This window comes from Ixodes scapularis, unplaced genomic scaffold (genome assembly GCF_016920785.2).
Source record: "Ixodes scapularis isolate PalLabHiFi unplaced genomic scaffold, ASM1692078v2 PGA_scaffold2__306_contigs__length_199485367, whole genome shotgun sequence".
Classification (NCBI taxonomy): Eukaryota; Metazoa; Arthropoda; class Arachnida; order Ixodida; family Ixodidae; genus Ixodes; species Ixodes scapularis.
This window is the reverse complement of record NW_024609857.1, coordinates 152,901,159-152,928,218: the sequence shown is the minus strand read 5'-3', so window position 1 is coordinate 152,928,218 and position 27,060 is coordinate 152,901,159.

Here is a 27,060-nt window from a genome sequence, read left to right as displayed (position 1 = left end):
GGAGACATGTTCCGATATTTGACGCCTTAATGTTTTGATGACGTCAGAAGCGTTGCCCTTACTATCCAAGACATTACTTAGAGTGAGCAAAGACGACTGTGGCTGATTATAAATATGATAGGTTCATAGTTGACAGCAAAATAATATAAAACTTCTATATCTCTAAAAAAACCACCAAGATTGCATCAAACCGGCCAAAAATCCCGCCGGCCGCAAAACAATAATTTATCCCGCTAAACAGAACCAAAAACCGCTAAGTTTAGCGGGAAAACCGCTAAATTGGCAACACTGATGAAACCCCGTGCACTGGGTGAAGATGGAAACGATAGGGCACGCTATTTTTTTTTCTATGTATTGTTTGCGGTTCGGCGTATTGTGTGCCTGGTGTATTTTTTGTAGTTCAGTGATCAACCGTTGTGGTGGTGGCGACGTTCGACGTTCGGGGGAGATGTATATAAGACGTACAGGCAATAAAGTTTTTAGCTGAGTTTGAGACGTTGTCTGTTTCTTTTTCTTCTTACTTCACGAGTTTCCGTTTTTAAAACCACAGTCTAAGCTTTTGAATCATCATGTAGAACCTTCTACGCCGAATGTCCCAGAAGCCCACGCGTGCACAAAAGGGGCTCCGCGTGGCAAGCCGGGGTCAGTCTTGCCCCAGCGTTCGATCCTGCTGTCACGTCGACTTCGACGCGTGCGACGCTCTGTTATTATCCTGTTTCCTTTTTGGTTTTGGGCACAAGGTCGCCTCATTAAACGTTTCAGTTCCCCCAGCTATTTTTCGTTTCGTCACCTCATCATTCGTGACATTTTGTTGGAAGTGCTGGGTAACGGATATCCGTGCAGCGCAGTTCTCCGAGGGCCCGCAGTGCAAGTCCGAACCCAAGCCCCCGAGGACCCAACGAAGATCCGACCAAGACCCGAACAAGTCACTAAAACCAAGGCCTACCCCCGGAACTTCGACCCTTGCCAGTCAAGACCAAGCAGTCAACGAAACCGACGATGAACAGCCAGTCGGGGCAGACCGAGACAACCCGACCCGTCGTCTACGTGCTTATAGCCCAACGAACCCCGACGACCTTCCATGGCGAGGCCCACGAAGATGTGGAGGACTGGCTTCAACACGATGAGCGCGTCGCCCGCCATAATGGACGGACGAGGGAGCAGCGCGCCTTCGAATTTTCTACTTCTCTTTGGAGGGCACCGCGAGGCAGTGGTTCGAGAACCACGAGGGTTCGTTCACTTCGTGGGACATCTGTGTGGCCAAGCTGCAGCGGACCTTCGCCACCCAACACCGATGGGAGAGGGCAGAGGACTTTCTCCGGATTCGAACCCAGGGACCCAACGAAAGCGTCACAAGTTTCGTGGAAGATGTCCTGCGCCTTAGCGCCCGTTTGATCTTATTATAAAAGATTCATTTGATCTTTTATAATATTGCAAAGGAACACCAAGGTATTCAGCTGGCGGTGACATAAAACTGATATCTTCAAAAACATCGGGCTTCATGACCCATATCGCATGCCAAAGGCCGCAGCATTTTAGCCAATTAACGGCAGCGCCGGTCAGCTCGCAGTAAGAGTTTACTTCCCGCACCGCTTCGACAATACTCCTCTTATCTTTACAAAAAACAGCAACATCATCGGCGTCAGCCAGAAGTTTTACTTTTATATTTTTAAGAGAAAATCTATTTTGATGTCTATTTTTAATTAGGTTTTTACAGAAAGGGCTCGCGAAATATACAGAACAGTAAGGGGGACAGGGGGCACCTTTGTTTGACGGATGCCTGTACACTAATACGCAGTGTAAGCTTCTCGTTAATAATAAGCTGGGTAGTACATCCTGTATCTGCCATGCGTACAAAGTTTAATACAACTTTGCCTCCTCCAACGTGTTTTAATATGTTATACAATACATTGTGTTGTACACGATCGAAGGCCTTCTCCAGGTCGTTCTGAATCATGGCAACTTGACCTAGTTCCTCGTCACACACCTCTAATATACTTCTCGCAATGTGAATAAAATTAGCCACCTTTGATGCCACACGTCTGATGCTCACCCACGTTCTTACAAATAACGCTCTGCAACCACCGGGCTAAACCTCTCATTAGAACCTCCTAATCAACATTAGCAAGGGCTAGTGACCTGTAGTTTTTTATATCTTTTAATTTTTGTTCGTCGTCAACCTTGGGTATGAGAACAGTGTGTGTGCTTAGGAAAGAAGGTGGTGACGTATTTGTCCCACATGCCTCAATTATTACCCCGTGGAAGTGGCCTCCGATTTCGTCTTTGTAATATTTATGAAACGCCGCTGTCAGACCTTCGGGTCCCGGAGACTTTTTTGACGGAAGGTCGTCGATTGCCCGCGCAAGTTCTTCCACACTTACCGCAACTTCCAGCCACTTCCTTATTTTGTCACTTAGACGGGGCATCACCGCGAGATATCTTTAAGCTGCGAGTCATTGCCGTGCTTCCGTCGCGGAAACAAACTACCATAATATTTGACAAAGGACTTTTCGATTACTACAGGGCGATTACTCGGCAGGCCATCGTATTCCATCTGTGCGATGTTTTTCGTTTTTGCATACTTAGCTTCTGCATTTAGTGCCCGTTTGGTTGGCTGTTCACCCAGAATGTATTTTTCAGCTCGTACTCTTACGAGTGCTCCTTTGTACATTTCTGTTTTAAATTCAGCTATTTTTTTTTTTGTTTCACATGACTCAGCTGCTCTGTAAACTGTCCAGGATATTTGCGTTCTTGTTTAGAAATCCGATGAAGATCATCTAACACCAGCTTTTTTATCTTTTCATCCAGTACGTAAGCATACTAGCACGTTCTATAGCATTAACTGTATTAATGGACAAGTCTTCACTAAGAAAGTCATAAACGTAGAAAAATGTTTGAACAGCAGTAGAGGCTTTAATACACGACGTTTCGGGAAGAGACTTCCCTTCTTCAAGTGTGCAGAAAATACAGTTGCAAAGTGTTTTTAGAGAGGCCAAAGGAGAGGAGGAACATTGGAAAAAGCGAAAGAAAAAAGTCATATATAAAATAGTACAAGTAAAAAAACTTGAGCGTGAAAAAACTACATTCAAACAAAACACACACACACACACAAAAAAAAAAAAAAAGAGAAGTGGTAGTTTTTGGGGGGAACACGGTCGCGGCACTCGTTAGCGAAACCAAGAAAATGTATCTAACGGCCTCCGTCACGTTAGAGTTAGAGCTCCAGTTCCAGAAAAATAACACCATACAGGGGTCAAGTCGAATGAGCCTTAGCCAGTATAACGCCAAAGCAAACAAAAGTCACAAATAAGCCCGAAGTGTGCGTAAACGGACACCAGAAATGTCACACGTGGGTGGCACCGCACTATAGCAGTTAGCTTAGCTTCCCGTTTAAACCATTCCCACTTCGTACTGGGGCTCACTCTACCGTCATGCATCTTAACCAATAAAGCGTCTATAGATCCATTAAACATGTCGTCTTCTAGCAGGCTATAATTAATTTCCAGTTTCTATTGAAAGCTAGTGTTTTTCTGTTTGCCCTCCGACAAAAAAAAAACCAGCTCATGGTCAGACAAATAAACGGGTGACGCATAGTAGTCATCAAAACCAATTAAGAGTTCAATAGACACATACGCTTTGTCAAGACGGGCATGACTGGAGCCTTGAAAATGCGTGTACCACAATGCTGTGTTGTTTCTTTGATAATTTGCGACATCGTATAAAGTCAATTCGGTTATCATTTCATTTAACATACTCGTGCTAATATCTCGTTGCCGTGTATTAATATAGCGGTCTCTAGCTTAGTCACAAACACAATTGAAATCTCCTAACCTAATGATATTTCTTTGGCAGTCTAGATAAGTGTAAATCCTTTCAAAAATATGTTTTCTAGAATTAGCATCGTTTGGCGTCTACTCATTTATTATTCTGTATTCAACATTGCTCAAGCTGTAGTCACAAATAACAAATCTACCCTCGCTATCAACTCTAAAGCGCAGACCGCATGGCGCGTTTTTGCTCGCGATTCAGGCGCGTCGGCGTCAAACTGACGTCATTTTCTGCGCGCGGGCGCGCGTTTTCGCGGGAGCGTTGGTTTCTAGCCTACCCACAACAAGACGCGCGCGCCGAGGCGTCGAAGCGGCTCTCGCTCAATGAGGGTGGGTCGAACTATCACGTGATCCTGCACAGTACGCTGTTTCGTATTCAGTACATTTCGAAGTGTTCAAAAGCATTTTTATTTTCCATATAAAAATTGTAAAGGTGTTTCTCTTGACACACAAACCCGTTTTATTTACTTATTTGTTCATTTAATTCTTATTTTGTCGTATTTGCGTCAACATTTACATCGCGTGTTGAGAATTCTGTTATCTGGCAATGCTCATAACGCGCGGACGGCGGTGCTTGGCTTTGTCTGCATGCGGGTGCCCCCGCGTCAGCTTCTACGCGAGCGTTCATAGCGCGTCGCGTTTTCGCGTGTAGAAAAACGCGCCATGCGGTCTGCGCTTGAGGGAGTGGTCGCGCGCGTCTAGGGACCTTGATTTAAAAAAAAACATACAACGTCCCGACAGTCCATTGGCATCAGAAACGCAAACCTCGAAGTAATGTAAAAAAGGGGACAACAGGGAAGCGGTTGCCTCATCACTTTCAACCTTCGTCTCCTGAATCGCGAGGTTGTCAATGCCATTATCGATTAGCAGCCTTCTGACCTGGTACTGTTTGCGACGCGAGGCAAACCCGCGAACATTTAGCGTCGCTACTTTCAGGTTGTCGATAAGGACGTCCTCGCGTGTCAGGGACAAGCGTGGTCGACGGATCCTCACCAGAAGCTGGCCCGGGGACCATTCAGCCGGCCTGTTTGTCTGGATTTCTGGGTTCGGACACAGGTTTTGAGGGGGTCGAAGCGGCTTCCTTTCAGGCGGTGCCGCCTTCACCGCTGGCTCCACCAGGGTCGGTCCGCTGTCCACGTGCTTTAAGTCCAAATCTTCTGGGTGCGGGCGTTTTGCAGCCAGCCCGCTGGCGTCCACCATATGAATCTCGGTAACCGGTGGAACCGCACTGTTAGACTGAGGCCCTTCATTCTTCAACGTCGGCGGTTCATTCCTTGTCGCTGTCTCGTAATTATTGGTCGGCGTCTCATCCCGGTTTTCCGTGGATGCGTGGACAGATGAAGGAGCAACCACTTTCAGCGGTTGCTCAGACGCGACCCGGTCGACCTCTGTGTTCGTGCGTTCCGGTGACTCGGTGGCGAGGCCACCCCTTCCAGTGCTTCCTGGATGTCCGCTTCATCCATTACATGCTCGGCGTTGGCGTCTTCTCCACCCGAGCATGTGGCCGCCACGTAGGTCTTGATGCAGTTCTCTGCGACGTGGCCGAACCGATGGCAGGATGCGCACTTTGGCACAAGACAATCACGACGGATGAGGCCGGTCCGCTGACAGCGTAGGCAAAGCGGTGGTCTGCCCGGCGCCACGACGAGAGCCGGTCCTCCGGCTATACGCAGCTGGTGGGGCAGGTCTTTCAACCCTATCCCTGGCTTAAGCCGGATAACAGCCGTGCGTGTCATCGACCCGCAGCCCATGACACCTTGAACGCGCCACTTCTCAGTTCCTACATCGATCACCTGGCCATACGGCGCAAGTGCCACTCTCACCTCGTCTTCTGGAACGTAATGAAGCAGCCAATCAGTCTTGACCCGGACGTCCCTTTTGGCGGTTCCACGACGACGCGTCGCCGACCCTTGACGACGATGTCGCCCGCAGCGAGGATCTTCCCCTTACCCTCGGGTGACTTGAAGGTCACAGCCCAGACGTGGCTCATCTGGTATGCCCCTAAGGTAAGAACCTCAGGGAGCAGCGCCAGTAGACTCAGGGTGTCGCAAAAGTCTTCCACACGGTACGGGCGTCCGCGGACGTCAGCGTGAAGAAATACGGTGTTGAGAACAGTTGGCAGAGGCGGCAAAATTATCTGATACTCCGAAGACGCAGAGTCACTCCTTTCACCGCGGCGTGACTGGGCCGCTAACGCTGCTCCGGCGGAGCCTGCCATCCCACGTCCGGGCTCGATGAAAGTCAGAAGTGGAATCCCTCGGTCAACGGAGCGCTTCCTACATTGCCTGCTGCGCGAGCGGCAATATCACTCCGCCGCGACACTGAGTTTGTAAAGGAAAAATCACTCTCTTTTTTAATTTTGTTAGCAGACGACGTGTGTAGTTTTCTTGACTTGTTCTCGTCTTTGAATGACATCTTGTTGCATATATGTTGAGCTCTTCGCTCGCGTTTGCAGACCAACAGTCTGCGAACTATACTTCAAACCACTTCACTTTATCACCTTAAACACCCCCCTGAGGGGGTATTACGTAAGATGTGGGCTCTAAAAATAAACAATTGGAAAAAGTGCAACATGAATTTACTGTGATAGATTAATGGTGACGCTTTTTTTTATAAAACTTGATGGTCAAGGGGTTTCAGTCATTGGCTGCACGGGAAAAAAGGGAGACAGAAAAGGTGACAGTGTGGGACTGTGGGCGGGTGACTGGGAGCAGATGACCGATGCACAGGACCTGCGCGCTGGGGGCACGATGCAAGGTGTCATACAAAGCGGCGAGTAGAATAACTAGTGAAATAAAGTACAACTGAAAATGCGGCGACTATTTTTTTTGTTAATTTTCTTTATGTGCATTTAGTTTTTTCTTATTATTATTTGTGCTTTCGGCGCGTCTTGTATCCAATTTTGTAAATACCGTATTGTTTAAAGTGTTTATTTTAGGTATGAACTGTATCGTTTTGTTATATGTTGTTCCTCCCTGCCACGGTCCACGGGCCAGCATTATGTATAAATAAATAAACGACAGGAGAGAGTAAGCAAATGCAATTCAGCATTGAGGGACGATACACTGACATCGTAAAAGTATAACGCATTAGGTAATCTGTTAGCGGGATTTTGAAGTGCTTCGAGTTCATTCATAAGATATCCTTGGTGTGCATTTCAAATTGTGGATGCGTATTCAAGTTTATGTCTGATAAGCGATTTATGGAAAGTGATTTCACGTGTTGCGGTTCTTTACGTAGGTGGCGCTTTAAGAATCCCGGGAATTTATTTCCAGAGGAAATGAGGTTAGTATTATGCGTGCACCATGATATGTCGTTGCAGAGGGTGACACAGAGGTACTTATATTACTTAAGTATTTCAATGGGAACGTTAACGATAGCAAAGAGGAAGAGTAGAGGATTACGGCGACTCTGCAAGAACATTATTTTAGATGGTTAAAGCATTAACCACCCATTTCACTGTTCTTGTACGTTGCTTATGTCATTCTGAGGGATACCTTGGTCAGAAACATTAGTAACTGAACGATAAATAACACAATCGTCGGCAAACATACAAATATGAAAGGACACGTGGACTGGTAAGTCGTTAATTTAAATTAGAAACAAAAGGGGAGCGAGGGCGGAACTTTGGGGGACGCCCGATGTTACTGGGAGAGAATGAGAAAACGTATTTTTAACGAGCAAATACATGAAGCGGTTATTAAGGAATTCTTGAATCCAATTTAAAACGTCTATATTTAGGTTCAACTGTGCTCGTTTATATATACATAGCGCTATGAGGTACTTTGTCAAATGCTCTTGCCAAGTCTAAAAAAACGGCGGCAGTTAGCATGTTTTGGTCAAGATTAACATACAGATTATTAAAAAAAAATAAGTCAAGTTGGCTCTCACAAGATAAGCTCTTGCGAAATCCGTATCTCGAAGAAATGAAGGAATTGTTCGAGTCTTACAAATATAAAATTTGAGAGTAGATGACACGTTACGCGATTTCGGAGGGCATGCTTGTTAAAGAGATAGGACGTTAGTTTAGCGGGAATGTTTGTTACTTGATTTGTGGATTGGAACGAACTTCCTTGCTTTCCAATATTCCTGGTACCGCGCATGAGGAGAGTGATTGCGAAAAGAGTAAATCCAAATATTGTGGAGATGGATGCCTAGTATTTTTCAAGAGTTTCGAATCGTTATCACCTACACCAGCTGATGACGACAACTTGCAGTTCTCTATCACAGAAGAAATCCCATCGGTAGAGGACGTAACGGAGGACATTGGAGACCTGATATTACTAATTGGCTTAAGGACCGACACATTATATTCTTTATTAGAAACAAATGAGAAGGCCATATTAAATCATTGGTACCTTCGGTGTAACTACGTCATCGGATTCATTAGTAAGACCGATGCCTAATTTTGAAGCACTTCTCACCAAAATCCGGCATTAAGAAGCAAAAATATAGTCATGCGCTCAACATACAAGCATTTTATTAAGCATATAATTTGCAGATGCCATTGATCCCTGTCGTCTTCCTTTTGAACGCTTTGCGTATATTACAAGATTAGATTCAGTCTCCCTTTAAATAACTTCGTAAATGTTTCTCCCGATAAAGCAGCAAAAGCCAAACGGTAAAAATATTTGAGGTTCATGTACCTTTTCACGTAGTAATATGAATAGTAATAAATAATGATTCGATAAGATCGCTAAAACAAACTCCCCCAAAGCAGCTCGTGGCGGGTGTGTTATAGATTATCTACGGAGCACCACTTGGGACGAGGAGGTTCGTAGGAAGGACCACAAGAACGCTGGCTTCAAAATAGCTCCTAGAAAAATACCGTTGAATTTTGAGGAATATTTGACGCGAAAATGGCACCGCGCTGGCGCAGACCGAGAGCGCCTAGCATGACGGACGTCTGAAAGGCGCGCTAAAATGGCCGAAGTAATGCGCAATGGTCTGGCTGTATAGCAAAAGATCCCAAAAGGTATCACATAACATCTCCCTTGGAAGCAGCCACAAAAAGAAACAGTTATGACGTTGCTGCCATTTCAATAGTTAACTAATTCAAGATGATAAATGAAAGCACTACACACTAAACATTGTAACACCCATAATCGTGTACAAAGGGTGTAAGTTAGGCAAAACACCCTTTTACACCCTTTTTGCAGGATTTTTGAATATCGGTGGGTCTAAAAAGGGTGTCTTTACACCACTTACACGCCCTTATTACGCCGCATTTGTAGCGATGGTGCCTGAAATCGTGTAAAAAGGGTGTATAGGCGAATTTTACGCCCTTCGTACACACGTTGTGAAAGGGCTGTACTGGTGATGCTGTCAAATACACCCATGATTTCACAGCCGTTCATGTTTACTGCTTTGGTGAAACTGTTGCTGATGTACGGCTATACAAACATCGAGCATAATTAATTGCCACACGAAGTCACGTATGATTATGAAGTGCTAGAGAATAGTTTTTGCAACTCCACTTGAACACTCCATCCGACGCAAGCCGAAAATTACGTGTCGCGCGTGCATCAGTTTTATCACTTCAACTTTGATTTTAAAACAAAAAATCATCTCTGCTCGGAAAAGATGAACGAAGACGTGTAAATTTACAACCCAGGCACCACACAGTACTGCGCCGTTATGGAACTAAATCGGAAAGATTGCGCCGATACAATTTTGGTCTAGCCACTATCTGTGAAAAATGGGATGGGTCGCGCCGACATCATCCTGACATACCGTACGGGGTGCCGTTTTTGGTTAAGTGTCAAGAGTGTCCTGCGTGAATCGGCTATGCTGGCAAGGTATTTCTATTCCTTGACTGCCTAAACGCCGACGTTAAAAAGCAAAACAAAACAAGATTAAGCAAAACGGAATCTGCTTACATTTTATCTGAGAAAGACCTCCTGTGCTGAAGACTTGAACAAACTGTGGCGCCTTCATTTCGGGTATTACAAACTCACCTGAATGGGTTTTGCACTACTATAGCACCTTCACTGAGATTTTATTTTTGTGTGTAGCTCTGAAGAAACAATGTCGCAAGACAATCAAAGGTGCCGGATTCAGGACACCCTCGCCATGGTACGCGACTCTTATCTCTGCGCGGTGACGCCAAAATATCTAGCGTCCGACGCTTTTTTTCGGTTTTTCTTTGGTACATGTGCAACCGAGTCTCTTATTGTTTCATGTTCTCAGCGTCTTTGGCCAATGCTTCGACGGCGTTCAAATTTGTTTTTTGTATTCATTTTGTGATCTCGCGGTCCGCCCCAGAGCATGCGCTTCGACATGAGTGGCAGTTTGATACGCTCAAGGTTGTACTACGCAAAGCAAGTCCTGACGAATCTCATTTCGCGACCTTCCCTGGGCAGTGCAGGTGGCAATACAAACCAGCGGAGGGAGATTACCTGCTTTGTCGAACACCCCTTGATCTCGTCTTCGCATAAGCCTCCACTCCTTCTTTTGTGTCTTCGTGTGGCTGTGAGCGAGTGCGAAGGCCGCTTCTAGCAAATCATAGGGTGGCGCGAAACACGTGACCGCTCTCCGTAGGACAAAAACTCTTGGATGCAAATTTGTCACGCGACTCGCGCTGATGGGCTACTGGGGCCGTAGTCTTTGCCATATACCAAGTTATGGTGAGTTGCATGGTTCACGTAAATCCGGTTTCCAAAAAGCGCCCGTCAGTGTTTTTCTGTTTTTCGTGCCTTGCAGTCGCAGACGTGATTTTTCGTCGTGAACGGCCGGAATGCTTCCATGCCAACTTTTTAATAATGGTCGTTTATTTCGTCGGAGTTCATGGAATTATTGTGCTGTATTTGCTGGACGCGTTTTGACAAAGTGGTGCTCATCGGCGGCCGCGAGACTTCCGTTGAATGTGATCGCCCTCAACCTCGACATTGTATTTGCGTTGTTTTGTGCTGCCCGAATCGGATTACGAAACTATCACGACAGCGAGCTCCTCATCGGCGACTGCAAGACTTCCGTTCAATATGAGCAACCGCCTTCATCCTCGACATTGTGTTTGTGGATTGTTCTGTGCTGCCCGAGTCAGATTATGCGTCTATCACGGATTACATGAGATCACTGTTTTATTCGTAAGTACTCTGCAACCATGCTGCTGAGAGTAGTTCTGCTTCCGTCTCAATAAACCATTTTACTGTTTACAAGCATGAACTGCCACTTACGTCCCAAGAAACTCCCGGTCCTTCCGACTTTGCAAGCCTGTTAGTTTTGCTTCGTCACCAGTGCTAGAAAGCATGAATGCCTCAAGAAAAGTGAAGTTGGAGATTTAACTAGCGTTTTCGGTTGTACAATATAAAGAGGTTATGAAACAATATCCGGTTGTAATGTTCGTGACTTTACACCCACGGACCGCAACTGGTTCAGAAGTGTCATGGTCCTGGTGAAATTCCGAGGATAAAAGGGAACTATTTCTTTCAGTCTTGTCTTCGCCAAGTTTGATGACGTACGCGTGAAGGTAGCTTTGCCCTTTGGCAAACTTATAATTGCATGCACTTGCCCGCATTAGCAGAGACATGTCTGCGGCCAGATGACCTGCCTGCAATCGTCTATAGAGAATTTAGTAGAACCTGGTAGAACCTTGATCGAAAAATAAAAAGCGAACCAAGCATGTTTAGACTCATTTACAGTAATTTCTTCAAGCACTCTTTTGCTTCCCTTTCTGGTGGTGGCACACCCAATCTAATGGGCGTACTTCGCAGTTCCACTGTGCACCCTAATAAAATGGTGTACAGTGGAATCACAGCCTAATTTAAGGGTGTTCGGAATTACGCCGTCCTTTAGGGGTGTTAGGAATAACGCCCATTTCTTAGGGCGCTTTGCTACACCAACAAGTGTGTTAGTTATAGGACAAGCCATTTACACCCTCAAGGGCGTCATAATATTTAGTGTGTAGAATAACTCGCTATAAAAGTTTGACACAGTGTCTAGAGAACGTAGTTAAGTAGTGATTTGAGCTAGTCGGTATTTCAAGATGATAAAACAGGGCACAGCACACGGAGGATGAGAGAAGGACAGGTACAACGAGAGAGCGCTCACTCCCAACTGATTGAGAGTGCTCACTCCCAACAAAAGAGGAGAAAAAAGAAGCCACAAAAATAGACCCCATGTGATAGTTAATAATGAAACGAAACAGAAAAAAAGTGAAATTAGAAATATGCTGCATTGATTTGAGCTGAGAAGGAAAAGGCAGAAGAAACCATAAAGCACACCCGTAAAACAGAAAGGAGAAAAAGGAGAAAAAAAAAAGGAAATAAAAAAAAAATAGGACGAACAGAAAAGACAGAATACGGCACTTTTTCACTCCCGGCCGGCCAAATACACTCGCAGTAAGTGTTGGCTAAGAATGACACCTCCTTGGCGCTCAACGACCGAGAAAGATGAATCACGCATTGCTGTCCTGTTTTTTTTTTATTTTTTTTTTATTTGATAAGTTTCGTATATTTTTCCGGGAGCCCGATCTTGAAATCTCCCGAGTATAGTTGTGTCACTTTAGTGACACAACTGTACTCGGAACTGAACGCGTTCGTGAGCAATATAGAGATTCAACAGTTTTTACTGCGTCGGTTTCTAAGCTTGACAAAAACCTCATTACGTCGAAAAGCTCAAATATAGAAGGACAGCGATGGAAACTCATCCTGCAGAAGAATCAGATGGAAAATGCAACGCAGCTCGACTTATCCTTCCACATATAAGCTTGGACTAAACATGGGCATGTAGTATTCACCTCAATGCTTAAGGAGCAGTAAATATTCTCCCATGTTTAGTAAACAACGACCCCTTTGAGACGCCTTCAAATCAAAGTGTTTCATCTTTGTATCTCAGTGGAAAATGGCATGTAGCATTACTTTCTAGTGGTGAAGATTCAGCCGAACGATATGTCATGCGTAATGGCATTTTCCCAGTGGTTATTTCATAGCCGGAGGTCAGTTGTATAACATTGAATTACAATTGTCAGAAATGGTCCTTAGGCCATGGCGGTTCGATATGACGCACGATGCTATAAATATATCTTAGACAGGGTGTTTAAATTTAACTCGGAAGAAATTTATTAGAAATAAAGCCGTGAATGTTTAGACTAATGCGGTCAGAGCAGCTGAGCTGCACGACCAGGGAGACAAAATAGTGGGGTGCTGGAATACATCATGATACGTCAATTAATCAACTAAAAGTTGTTATGTAGCTCCTTAATTTCTGAAATCAAAATAAAGTTTGAAATAGAAACTTCCTGAGCCTCATCAAAAACCACAAACTATGTAAATTTTGTAAATATCTTAGGCACGAGGTGAAGGCAGGGTTGCGCTAGATATTCCGCTCGTGCAACGGGAGCAAGGCTGGCAGTACATAAGAGGGGCTATGGTATTTTCATCCGCGTTTTTGCGCACACACCGAGCAGTTCACAGACACAGGAGGTCGCGCAAAATGGCGCCCACGTGTAAAAATATTAAATAAGAAAGATAAAAGGGTACAGCCGTGCACACAAGGCACAAAAAACAACGTTGTTTCGAAAGATCGTATTTCATCTTGCAAAAAAAAATGGTGACTTCATCTAAAGTTCAAAGTATCTGTAAACGTAAACGTAGACAAAGTTCAAGCGACTATACGTCGTCTCTCTTTACTAAGAAAGAGTCCGTTAAACCTTTACATTATATACTGAGTACGCGAGACATTAGGCTCACTGGAAGGTTTCCATTCGTTATTCTATTTGAGATTAAACATTATTTTTATATATAAAAATATTATACGCTATACTTCGATAATTAAAAATATCATTTGTTATATCACATTAATCTGAATTAAATAGTTTTAAATAAAACAGGAAGTTCCATATTTCAATATGATATGCAACTTTGATTGACTGGGCCTGTTGTGAATATTACAGTGCTAGGAGACGACGATCGGCACACCAAAGACACGGGCTGAGAGCGCGTAAGGAGACTCGCAAGCGAAAGAACTGCCGTGTGGTCGTTAATGCCCGGACGAGAATAAATAAAAGTATTTGATGGTAGCTTCCCTGTCTACACGAATACAACAATTTCAAGATTTAGTCAACAGGCAGACTGAAATGTTTCTATTGACGCTGGAAAAAAAGACATCTAAAAGGTTTTAAAGAAAATAAAAGTCAAATATTTACAGGCTGTTTCTTGACAGCGACAACGGAATATCAACGGCAATATTTTATGTTCTTATTGATGAAACAGAGTACATAAATTATATCCAGCTTTTCCCTATACTTTTTTAACAGGAAGGCAGCACAAGAATCTTGACTGAAAGTCACCAGAAAGTATAAAGACGTTCTGTGGGCCATGTAAACCGAAAGTTGTCGAAATCACCAAAAGGCCAACGAGTGTTTAATAGAAAGCATCACATCATTCTTACAAGCGTTGAGTGTGTTTATGGCAAATATTCATGAACAAAATCTACTCGTTCTATATCAAACATATATAAATCTTCCATGTGCATATTCTTTTAAGGTTGTAAAAGGGTCTTCATTTGGGCTAGTTGGTGATACATTTCAGGATTAAAAGCGTGAAAAAACGAGGACGAGTAAAAGACACACACACAGTAGAGCGCACTTGCAACTGAGGTTTAATCTGATTTAAACCAAAGAAGAAACATATGCCTTGTCATCAACATCCACGTCATGTAAACACTTTGTCTAATAATCTACATATCATCTTTCTAGCTTGAGCTAACAAAGGACTGTAGATACGCCACCGCCGAATCGTACAACGCTATCGATGGGGCACTAATGCACGTGTCGCCGTCGCACTTCCTTATGTAAAACGCCTCCGAAATTACCCTAGTCATTTTGTTTCAATTCCTGCTCAGGATAACAGTTTCCTGAAGCTTTGGCCCACAATCACATCGGTTGCAGTGCATCGCAAGAGAGCCCGAGGGCGAAGATCTTACAGCCAGTGCGTGTTCCCTTAGTCAGTCGTTGATGCACCTTCCTTTTTTTCCTATGTAAACCCGCCCACACGTTAAAAGTATTCTATATACAACCCCTTCCTTGCATTCCAAATATTTCGTTCCCCACCCTTAAATCACCTTTTTCTATTCTTGGGCGAAAAATATGGAGTGCCGGTACTACTCTCCATAGTCTGAAGAAAGTGGGCGAAAAACATGCAGTATCGGTACTACTCTCAGCGCCTCAGAAATTGGGTAAACTATGTGCAAGAATAGGAAGGGGAGATTTAAGGGTGGGTATATGTAAGAAGAAGCATGAAACTAATTATGTGGAATGCAAGGAAGGGGTTTTATATAGAAAACTTTTAACGTGTGGGAGGGTTTACATAGGACAAACCGGAAGATGCTACAACGACAGGCTAAGGGAAAACGCACTGGCTATAAGATCTTCGCCCTGGGGCAATCTTGAAAAACACTGCAACCGATGTGATTGTGGGCCAAAGCTTGAGGAAACTGTTATCCTGAGCAGGAATCGTAACAAAATGACTAGGGAAATTTCGGAGGCGTTTTACATAAGGAAGTGCGACGGCGACACGTGCATTAGTGCCCCATCGATAGCATTGTACGATTCGGAGGTGGCGTATCTACGGTCATTTATAAGCTCAAGCTAGAAATATTATATGTAGATTATTAGACAATGTGTTTACATGACATGAATGGTTGATGACAGCTCATATATGTCTCTTTTTTGGTTTAAATCAGATTAAACCTCAGTTGCAAGTGCGCTTTAGTGTGTGTGTGTCTTCTTTTACTCGTCCTCGTTTTTTTAGCGCTTTGAATCCTAAAAAAACGTTTAAGGTTGACATGCTTGAAAACATTTTGTGATTGCCAGTTCATAAAAGTTTTCACAACTTCAACTTTATTGATTTTATTGAGTTGAAAGTGGGAAGAAGAAAAAAGCATGCGACTCTCAATTGATTAAGCATTTTTTTCCCATCACCATCCTAGTTGCATTTTATACAATGTGCTATATTATGAAAACATTAAAAAATGTAAAGACAAACACGCTAAAGTCACATGAATAGCACTTACTCAAAATGATTATTTAAGGAAACAATGTCTTGCGAGATCGCAAGACAAAACCCGGATTAAAAAAAAAAAAAGACCGAACGATGGCGTGAACAATATATAGTTTAAAGTTTTTACTGCGCAGGTCTTTAAGCTTGACAAAAACCGAATTACGTCGAAAAGTTAAAATATTAAAGACAGCAATGGAAACCCATTCTGCAGATGAATCAGGTGGAAAATGCAGCACATCTCAACTTATCCTTCCGCATATGAACTTGAACTAAACATGGAAATGTAATGTTTATCTGAACGCTTAAGGAGAAGTAAATATTTTTCCATGTTTAGTAAACAACAAACCCTTTGAGACCCGTTCCAACCAAAGTGCATCATCTTAGTATCTCAGTGGCAACTGGCACGTAGCATTATTTTCTAGTGGTGAAGATTCAGGCGAACGATATGTCATGCGTAATGACATTTTCCTAGTTGTTATTTCATAGCCGGAGGTCAATTGATTAACATTGAATTACAATTGTAAGAAATGGTTCTTAAGCCAAGGCGGTTCCTTGTGATGCACATGCTATGAATATATCATAGACAGGGTGTTTATATTTAATGGAAGTAATGTATTAAAAAAAGACGTAAAAGTTAAGACTAATATGAGGTTTTTTGCAGCTGAGTTACAGGAACAGGGAGACAAAATGGTGGGGTGCTAGAATTCATCATGATCAGTCAAAAAATGAACTAAATGTTGTGAATTAACTCTTTAATCTCTGAAAAATAACATACGGTTTAAAATAGACAATTCATGAGCCTTATCAAAAACCAGAAATTATGAAAATTTTAGAAATATTTTAGGCACAGGGTAAAGGCAGGGGTGCGCTAGATATTCCACTCTTGCAGCGGGAGCAACGCTGGCGGTACGCAAGAGCGAATTATGTTGTTTTTTTTCACCCACGTTTTTGCGCACACGCCGAGCAGCACACAGACTCTGGGGCTCACGAAAAATGGCGCGCACAAGTGGAAAGGTTTATTTTTGAAATAAAAAATAAGAAAAATAAGAATGCGCTTCCGTGCACAGAAGGAACAAAAAAAGAGAAAATGTTGGTAAAAGAGATGTTATTTTATATTGCAAAATAATGATTTTATCTAAAGTTCAAAGTATATATAGACGTAAAAATAGACAAAGTTCAAGCGATCATACGTCATCTATATTTACCACGCAAGTGTTCTTTTGACCTTTACATTATATACTGAGTACACCAGTCAGGAGGCTTACTAAAAGCTTTCCATTCTTCATTCTATTTGAGATAAAAAAACATGGACTAAATAATATATAAAAATATTATACACTATACTTTGATAGTTAAACAAAGTATTTGTTATATCGCATTAATCTGAATAAAATAGCTTTAAAAAAGCAGGAAGTTCTATATTTCAATATGATATGCAACCTTGATTGACTGGGTCTGTTTTGAATATCACAGTGCTAAGAGGCGACGATCGGCACACCACAGCCACGGGCTGAAAGCTCGTGCGGAGACTTGGAAGCATCCGAACCGCCGGGCAGTCGTTAACGGCCGGACGGGAATAAATACGAGTATTCGGTGGTGTCTAGGCAAATGCAACAGTTTTCAAGATTTAGTCAACAGGCAGACTGAAATGTTTCTCTTCAGGCTGGATGAAAGTCATCTAAAAGGTTTTAAATAAAATAAAAACCAAATATTTACAGGCTATTTTTTGACGGCGACAACAGAATATCAACGACAATATTTTATGTTTTAGTGATAAAATAGAGTACATAAACTATATCCAGCTTTTCTGTATACCTTTTTAACAGGAAGGCAGCACAAGAATCTTGACTCAAAGTCAGCAGAAAGTATAAAGACGTTCTGTGGACCATGTAAACAGAAAGTCGTCGGATTCGACAAAAGGCCAACGAGTGTTTAATAAAAAGCATGACATCACTGTTACAAGCGCTGAGTGTATTTATGGCAACAATTCGTTAACAAAATCTACTCGTTCTATATCAAACATATGTAACTCTTCAGTGTCCGAATCATTTTTAAGGTTGACATGTCTTAAAAAAACGATTTGTGATTGCCAGTTCATCAAAGTTTTCACAACTTCAAATTTATTGATTTTATTGACTGGAAAATGGGAAGAAGAGAAAATCAGCCGACTCTATTGATTAAGTATTTTCTTTACATCACGATCCGAGTTACATTTTATACAATTTGCTCTATTATGAAAACATTAAAAAATGTGGTGACAAACACGCCAAAGTTACATGAAAAGCACTTACGCAAAGCTCGTCCTCCTCCCTCTCCTCCTCTCCCGTCTGAGGAGGAGGATGAAGCATTCTTCTCCTCCTTCTCTTCCCCCTCCTTCCGAGGGAACAATGTCTTTCGAGTTCGCAATACAAAACCCGAATTAAAAAAAAAAGACTGAACGCTGGCGTGAACAATATGTAGTTTAAAGTTTTTACTGCGCAGGTTTTTAGGCTTGACAAAAACCTAATTACGTCGAAATGTCAAAATATTAAAACAGAGGTGTAAGCCCATTCTGCAGATCAATCAGATGGAAAATGCAGCACAGCTCCGCTTATCCTTCCACATATAAACTTTAACTAAACATGGGCATGTAATGTTCATCCCAACGCTCTAGGAGAAGTAAATATGTTTTTGTGTTTAGTAAACAACGAACCCTTTGAGACCCGTTCCAACCAAAGTGCTTCATCTTAGTATCTCAGTGGCGACTGGCACGTAGCATTACTTTCTTGTGGCGAAGATTCAGACGAATGATATATCATGCGTAATGATTTGTCCCAGTTGTTCTTTCGTAGCACGAGATCAATTGAAAAACATTAAATTAAAATTGTGAGAAATAGTCCTTAGGCCAAGACGGCTGGTTGAGATGCATGATTGATACTATGAATATTGCATATGGAGGGTTTTTAAATTTAACTCAAAGAACCTTATTAGAAAAAAAGCCGTGAAAGCTAATGCTGTCTGTGCAGATGAGTTATACGACCAAGGAGATAAAATAGTGGGGTGCTAGAAATCATCATGAACAGTCAAATATTCAATTAAAATTGGTTAATTAGCTCTTTAATCGGTGAACAATAACATAGGGTTTAAAAAATAAACTTTCTGAGCCCTATCAAAAACCACAAAGTATGTGAATCTTATAAAACTTTAGGCACGTGGTAAAGGCAGGGGTGCGCTAGATATTCCCCTCGTGCAACGGGAGCAACCCTAGCGGTACTTAAGGACGAATTACAGCTTTTTTCGTCCGTGTTTTTGAGCACACACCGAGCAGCAAACAAGCACAGGGGTGCGCGCAAAATGGCGCGCAGGAGTGGAAAAAAATTATTTTTAAAATAGAAGATACGAAGGATAAAGATGCGCATCCGTGCAAAGAAAGCACAAAGAAACAAGGTTGTTTTAAAATATGCCATTTTGTCTTGCAAACTAATGACTTTATCTAAAGTTCTCAGTAGATATGGACGTAAGAGTCACCAAAGTTCAAGCGACTATACGTCATCTAAGTTTACTATGAAAGTGTTCATTTAGCCTTTGCATTATATGCTGAGTACTCGAGTCAGGAGGCTCACTGAAAGGTTTTCATTATTTATTCCTTTTCTGATAAAAAATATTAAGTAATCGTTTTATAAAAATATCATACAGCGTGCTTTGATCATTGTAAAAAAAATTCTTGTTATCTCACATCAATCAGAATTAGGTAGTTTAAAAAAGAGCAGGAAGTTACGTATTTCAATTTGATATGAAACCTTAATTAAATATTTTATTCCTTCCTTTGTGGGGCTTCGGTGTTTTCTGCGTCACTTCATTTTTTTTTATATTGCACATGCCTGATTGATTAATGTCAAGTTTAGCCATCTATTTCCAAGTCTAAAGATGTTGGTAAGCGCCAATCTGTGTCGTCATACAAAATACACGTTATCTCAAGCCATATCCCCTCGTCTTTAGTTCATTCGTTTAGGTATGTTTCATTTTTTGTGCTTTATTTAGGGTCCTGGAATGTTTCGACATAATCTCAACTTATGTTCAAGTTCCCGATAATCTTTATCTACATTGTACGGCGTGGGCTCAAATCTCAATCACGGAATATTTGAAATATAGTAAATCACTACGGGCCGCTTGTCGCCGGCTGGGCGGTCACCGTCCACGGATGATGGCGAAGGCCGCCACAGCGGTAACCACAAGCAAACCGCCCACGAGCGGAGAGAAAATGCCTATTCACCCACTCATGTTTACAAACAAACCGGAGCATCCCTAGCGGACGCCATTGGTGCCGCGCATGCTGAGTGGAGTGTGGGCCAGAAGCTCGCCGTCGCCCATAAACAAACCATTGAAATGAGATTTTGTCGGCGTCAGTGTGAGTCCCCCTGCCCTTTTTTTTCGTTCGAAATGTTGATTCTTCGTCTTTCTGTCAGTCTGACTACTTGAGCGGCCTCGGCGAAATTAACGAAGCTCGTTACACCGCAAAACTTCCCGTGAATAATGTGGCATGCGGCGATTCATTCCGCGTGGACGCCGCAACATATGCGCTAAACCCTGATTCGCATGATGAAATTTCGCCCGCAATTTTCAGTCGCGACGTCACACGGGCTGCAAAAGCGTGAACCGTAGCTGAGAGGGTCCACGTAGATACTGAAAACCGCAAGCAGAATTGGACCTAGTGAATCAGGCATAACAAGTCGGTGATGGCCACTGGTAACAATGATCAACATCTCCTTGTATCTACTGTTTACATTGAGCCTGCTTACTAACCTTCAAACTTAAGTCTTCTGAGGTCTGCACTTCTTATTGCAAGTACCGGGCCAACATTTGGTCCACGGGCCGTTGTCCTCTGAAAGAGCAGGCGACAAAGAGAAGCGTTTGAAAGAGCAGACGACAGTTCGAACGATCAGGTGGCCGTTCGAACTTAAATACGCACTGAACGTAGTCCGCAGGTGGTCCGTACAACTTGACAGTTTTCCGGCGTTCATGTTGAACAAAACCAATAAATCTGATGACCACAAGTATCCGTGAATTCAACCCAAAGTGCTTCCTGCCCATGCAATCGTTGTCCGACGGAGTCTGATTTTCTCTTTCCACGGCACATATCCACGTTTTCAGACGAACCGAGTGCATGAAAAGTTATCTTCAAACATTTCTCCACTCTTTCGGCACAGTCCCAGTCGCGGCGTTTTTACGAGAAGGTAGGTTTTTGTCAGGTTCCTTTCAGAACAACACAGGAACACGTCTCAGATGGGGGCTTCCGCGCACAGCCCCAGACCGAAAGTGCGTCCGACGCGCCACCATCGCGCCGTGACGTAACAGGTATGAGTTCGTGTATACCGACCTGCTCACACCACTTTCTCCCGCCGACCACAGGAGAAGGCCTGGCGGCCCTGCACGTCACCCCATCGCCGGGCGGAGAGAAGCGCCGGCGAAGCCCTTAGGCGATGGTCCGATGTATGTCTGTGTTTTTTTACGCCGGTAGGTGGTTTTCCCGAAAGAGTACAGTTGTCAGTCAGCGCTCGGTTTGTGTGTTCCTCGTTCTTTGTCTTTCGTACTTTGGCGCCGTTACTCTCTTCGTAACTGTGCATAACCAACTCGCCGAATTTTCAACGGTGTGCAGCACTCCTTCCCCGTGCTAACCACTGGGTCGCCGCCAGTGGCCTCCTTGGCGACCGAACACCCGGGCAGTGAAAGACTTGTCCAGGAGCCCATACCCACGATTGCTTCTGTTTCCTTTTCCAACTACATAGCCCGATTGAAAAATGGCTAAGTGGCTTCCTCGACGCATATATCCTGAAGGACACGTGATCTCTACCAGAAACCCGTTAGAATGATTTTAATGGGCGGCGCGGTTTCACGGACAGGATTGGGACAGACCCCACCGGCCTCTCAAAAAGCTATGACGGGACTCTACACCCTTTACGGATTTCCTAAACGGCTTTTGAGGCTCCTTAGAAAACTTTTACGGACATCTCAAACACATCAAACATCTTCGGTGGGTACGTGAGAACATTCCACAAATCCTGGTGGGCCGCATGGACTGATCTTAAAATGGACTTCATTTTATCAGCAAACGATTGCTAAGACAACAGCAATTTAAACTTTTTTTTTATTTTATCACGCTTGCATGTTCGGTAAAAAAAGATTAAAAACCGCTTATCATCTTTTATCCCGGAAACTTATTATTAAACGTCCAAAATCTAATCGCTCATCTTGCGGACCCGGTGGTTTCAGTCCGGCTTGATTTGGACTTTTGGCAAGAATGCGTCTACAATACAGGAGGGTGTGCGCGCCAGTTCCAGCCGTCAATGCAGGGGAAGAGATATACTGGCGGTTCTCCTGTGCTTCCCTTGTGTTTGGGTTCGTGTGCTACGGCTCTTGGATCACTAGCTAGTACTAGCTAGTGATCACTAGCCGGCAAAAGCTTTTAGTGACATTCGGTGGAAACGGGTTAATTTCCACTCATTTTCACCAGAAACCAGCGTAGTTTGCCAGTGTTTGGTGGAAATATTACAGGCCGCCACTTGCAGAAATCAGATTTCGCTGGACCTTTTACCGGAGACACTTACGGTTAAAATCCGGCAAAAACTTCCCGTGAAATTCGCCGGAAACGGTTTAATTTCCACTCATTTTCACCAGAAACCAGCGTAACCACTTTCGCTGGAAGTTATACCAGAACCACTTTCGATTACCCGCCGCTCTCGTTTGCCGGACACCCAACATCACTGGAAGCCGACGTAAGGGGAACGGCTAAAGTCAAGGAAGCCAAGAAGAGCAGGGGGACTGCGTTTGTAATGGCGGCCGCCAATGCAGCGGAATTCTCGTGAGTGCGTGTTTTAGCTCGAAACGACGTCGCAATTCTGGAAGAAGTGCGTGCAGCGAACTGTTTTGACGATCCAAAAAGGTGGGCAGCGATCACCGGCAACTTGATATTTGCGACAGGCAAAAGTCTGGGCCATAACAGGTACGATACTAGTCGAGCGGCATTCTCGTGAGTGCGAGTTTTAGCTCGGGACGACGTTGCAATCCTCAAAAAGTGTGCGCAGTGAACTGTTTTGACGATCCAAACAGGTGGGCACTTTCACCCGTTTTCATCCGAAACCAGTTTACCAGTTTTTGGTAGATTATTGGCCGGCAAACAGATTTCACTGCAATGTCACCGGCTGCCCCTTTCGTACACCAGACGACCCGGTTTTCCTAGAAATCTTAACCGAAATGGGTGACTCGCTTCCCTGTTTACCGACCTTCACTCGAAGCCGACGCGAGGGGAGGGCGAAGCCGAGGCAAGCCGGGGACTGGGTGCGTAATTATGGTGCCTCGCACCAAGGACGAGTCCCCACGCACCCTCTCTCCCTCGCATTGGGTTCGTGGGAAAAATGCAAGGGGGTCGTTTTGCTGACTTATTTTTATTTTTAAGAAAACCGGTTTCTTTGTTTGTCAACGAGCAACGGCCGGCTAGGAACGAACGCTCACCCCCGAATTCATAGATGTGAATTCAACTGAAGCCGAACTTCGACTTGCTCAAGTCCGCCTCAACACCAAATTCGACCTGAAAACGCCCAAGCTGGGTTTTACGTTTCATAGACGCTCCCGCGAACCGCCTTCGTCAAGTCCCGTTCAAGTCGCGAGCGCTCGCACTGCTTCCCACCTGGGAGCGAGATTAGATTGCAATTTTTCTCTTAAAAAGGGATTCACACGTCAAAAAGAAGTTGCTTCTTAAAATTTTCTTAATAGCATGTCTTTACGAAACGCAAATCGTGAAATATGCTGTTTCGCAGATTTCGAAACTAACGCTGTACGTGTTCTCTAGACAAATGTGCTTTTCCGTCTAGCAACCTTGGCTCATTTGAGCGATGGCTCCTGGCAACGAGGTAGAGGGGCTTAGAGCGATAAACCGGGGTTCCGGTCTGCACTCGAAAGTGACCCCCATAAGGAGGCTGCCATTGTACGCAAATTTGACCACACGTCACATGACCAAACCAAATACGTGACGTCACAGGAAAGATGGCAGCGCCCATGCAGCGGCTGGCCCCAGCTGGGACGGAGCTTGTCGGATACTTTGTTGGTTGTCGTTCGTCTCGGCGAGTTGATTTCAGACGCGGAAGCCGTCATATGAGGCCGGTCGAAAGCGAGTTCAGAGTTTAACGTGGTGTTTGACGTAGGTATAACGTGAAAATACGGAGGAACGGTGTGCATTTCGCTGGTGACCGACCGGGATATTGCCACGGAAGAGACAATCTGACCTACGTTGCTCGGACCTCGGATTGATTCGGATACCGCTAGGATAAAATTTAAGGCGACGTTTCTGTGCTCTCGTTGACCATCGGAATCTTCGAGGTTTTCAGTGAAGCGTGTGCAATATATTTGGATACACAGTTTAGCGACGGAAATTGCGTGAGTAGTGCTTGGCGGTGTGCAATCGTGGTGCAGCTTCGATCAAATGACCGAGGGCTTACTTCGGTTGTGCGGCGCACCGGAAGGCTGCCTTGAAGCTGGTAGTTCCCGTGCCGTGCTGAATGATGCTGTGCTGCTTACAAATTGTTCCGGCGTAGAAGTGCACTTTCACGGAGCACAGGTGTGCGGCGCACCGAAGAGCTGCCTTCAAGCTGGTAGTTCCTGTGCCATGCTTTAGGTGATGCTGTGCTGCTTCCGAAATTGTTCCGGCGTAGACGTGCACTTTCACGGAGCACAGGTGTTGCAGTTGGTATTGATCCCGCTGGTCTGTCGCACGTTTCGTCAACACAAACGTTTTATCCACACTCGCTACGCGAATTGCAAGCTGTCCGGACATTGCATCGAGCGTGTTACGTACCCAGCTCACGCCGCTTTGTGGCAACAGTCTGCAGTGGCTCATTACCAGAAAAGTGGTCCCACATCCATTTCAGTTCAGTTCGTCCACGGCAGTCGCCAAACCCCGAAGGAGAGGATTTATTCGGACAGAATGCCACTAAAGGAATGCAGCTTTTTCAGTGGTCAGGATAGATTCTCTTCTGCGAGTTTTGTTATACTGTCACGGATCCTTGTTCCAGTCCTAGCTTCTATCAATATTCACTATTCTGGGACACTGCAGGTCATGCTCAGCAGTAATCGTATGTTCTGGTGGAGGTGCTGGGCACCCATAGCCCTTCACTCTGTGTGAACCCGGCGGCTCTTCAGCCGAGTTACTCGATAATGGGACACGGCTGGCGGACTATCCTGCGTCTTACACCCCTGTCGAGCCGTGAGCAAAGTCCTGACCCGATCCTGGCAGAACAACCACAAGACGACCGAATACCACAAAAAGTAACCTCGGAAATACACCACGAAGCACCTGAAATCCGAGCCAGTTGCTGCTACCAGGAAAAACCACCGGAATTCGGTCTCCTGTCAGAAAATCCGAAGCTGACTAAGCAAACAATGACAAACCTGTAGCAGCAAACCGTGTCCCCTCCCACCATTGTTTGCATGCCCGTCGCAAATCACACTCCGACGCTTTTTCACGCAAGGTGTATGAAGACGTCAAAGACTGGATTGAACAATATGACAGTGTCGCCCGCCACATTGGGTGGACAGACAACCAGCTCCTGCAGAACCTATACTTCTCGTGGAAGAAACTGCCGGCGCTGGTCTGAGAACCATGGATCCTCCTTAACGTCATGGGAAGTTTGCAAGATCGAGCTGAAGCGCGCATTTGTCAGCCAACATCAACGAGAGAGAGCCGCATTCTTGATTCTGTCCAGGACACTGCCCCAACGAGAGCGCCACCGCACTCGTGGAGGATGTTTTGCGCTTGATCGAGCGCCCACGCCCACGCCGACCTTGATGCTACAGAAGACAAGAACCTAAGAATCCCATGCCCCTCACGGGAGGGACAACACCTTCGGCAGCCTTGTCCGCAACCCCCAACAACAGTCGAAGTGTTCATATCACCGAGGCTTCCAACATGGAATGTGCACTGCATGCCCGAGCCTGCCACTATAAACAACTTCCCGGCGTCTCGACACTCGAGTTGTCCAGCTACTACTTCAACGCCAGCCTCCCAGGCATCCACGACATCATCCACGACGTTGTCTGGGAGGAGATCAGGAAGCCATTTCCTGCCATCAGTTGCCTGGCTTTTATTTTGATTGCCGAGATTGTTTCGGAACAAGTTTGACAGGTATTTCAACCGAGACTTCTGCGAGCGAAGCGGCATCTGACAAACCAAGGGCAACTTTCGCCACAATGGCACGACGACCGCCACCGGCTGCCTCTTAGTATTCAATGCCAATTCAATGAGACACTCTAATGCCGAAGCATTCCCGACATCGTGTGTAGGTTTGTGCTCAACAAAGTACACCGAGGAAAATGTAGGTGATGCGAATGTGCGACCGAAAACCGCTTTGCTTCCACTGCATGAAGCCGACCATGTCTACCAAAGCAGCCCGTACCAATGAATTGGTCTGCGATGGTTCGTGCCAAACGACCCTCGATTACGTCTCGAGGAGCGACCACGGGAGATTAAGGATTACCTTCGGCGACCTTTGTCCCTGATGCCGAAGGTGCTGAATCGAAGATTCTGAATCCCTGGTTACCCCGAAGCTCCTCATGTCCATCACCTCAACAAGAGGTAAGCACGACAAAGCAGGTGAGCGGCGATGCAGTGACAGTGGATTTGGTGTTGGTTGTCGTCCAAGGACAATACCTAAAAATTTGCTGACATCAATTTGCTGTGTCCACTCCACGAAGCACACAATTTCCAACTTTGAGGGAGAATGCCCCTGAGTGACTTGAAGGAATAGAATGGTTGGTTGCTCTCAAAAGTGAACAGCAAGCATCACCAGACTTGGATAGCAAACAAAAATTGTTGCCAGCTATCAAGTCAACGGTACAGCAAAAGGCACAGCCACGTAAGCAATACATGCCCGAGCTTGCTGCATTGATGCCGAAAACTACCAGGAAAATTTTCGGATTAGAAGCCAGCCCTGCAGCTTCAGTGCATCAGACGTCGGTGGCCGCACATGACGTATGATTACAAGACAGCATCAGTCGGTCAAAGTTGCCACTCGACCAAACTGAACACCGACGTGCCAGGAGCGTCATCCGACAACAAGGTCCACAGGTACTACGACTGAACGCCTGACACGAGACTGTCGCAGAAAGAACTCGTTATGGAACCATTTCCTAAGAATCAATAATTATGTAATCAAGTGGAAATAAACATATTTGATACACTAACCAGATAAACATATTTCCGCTTG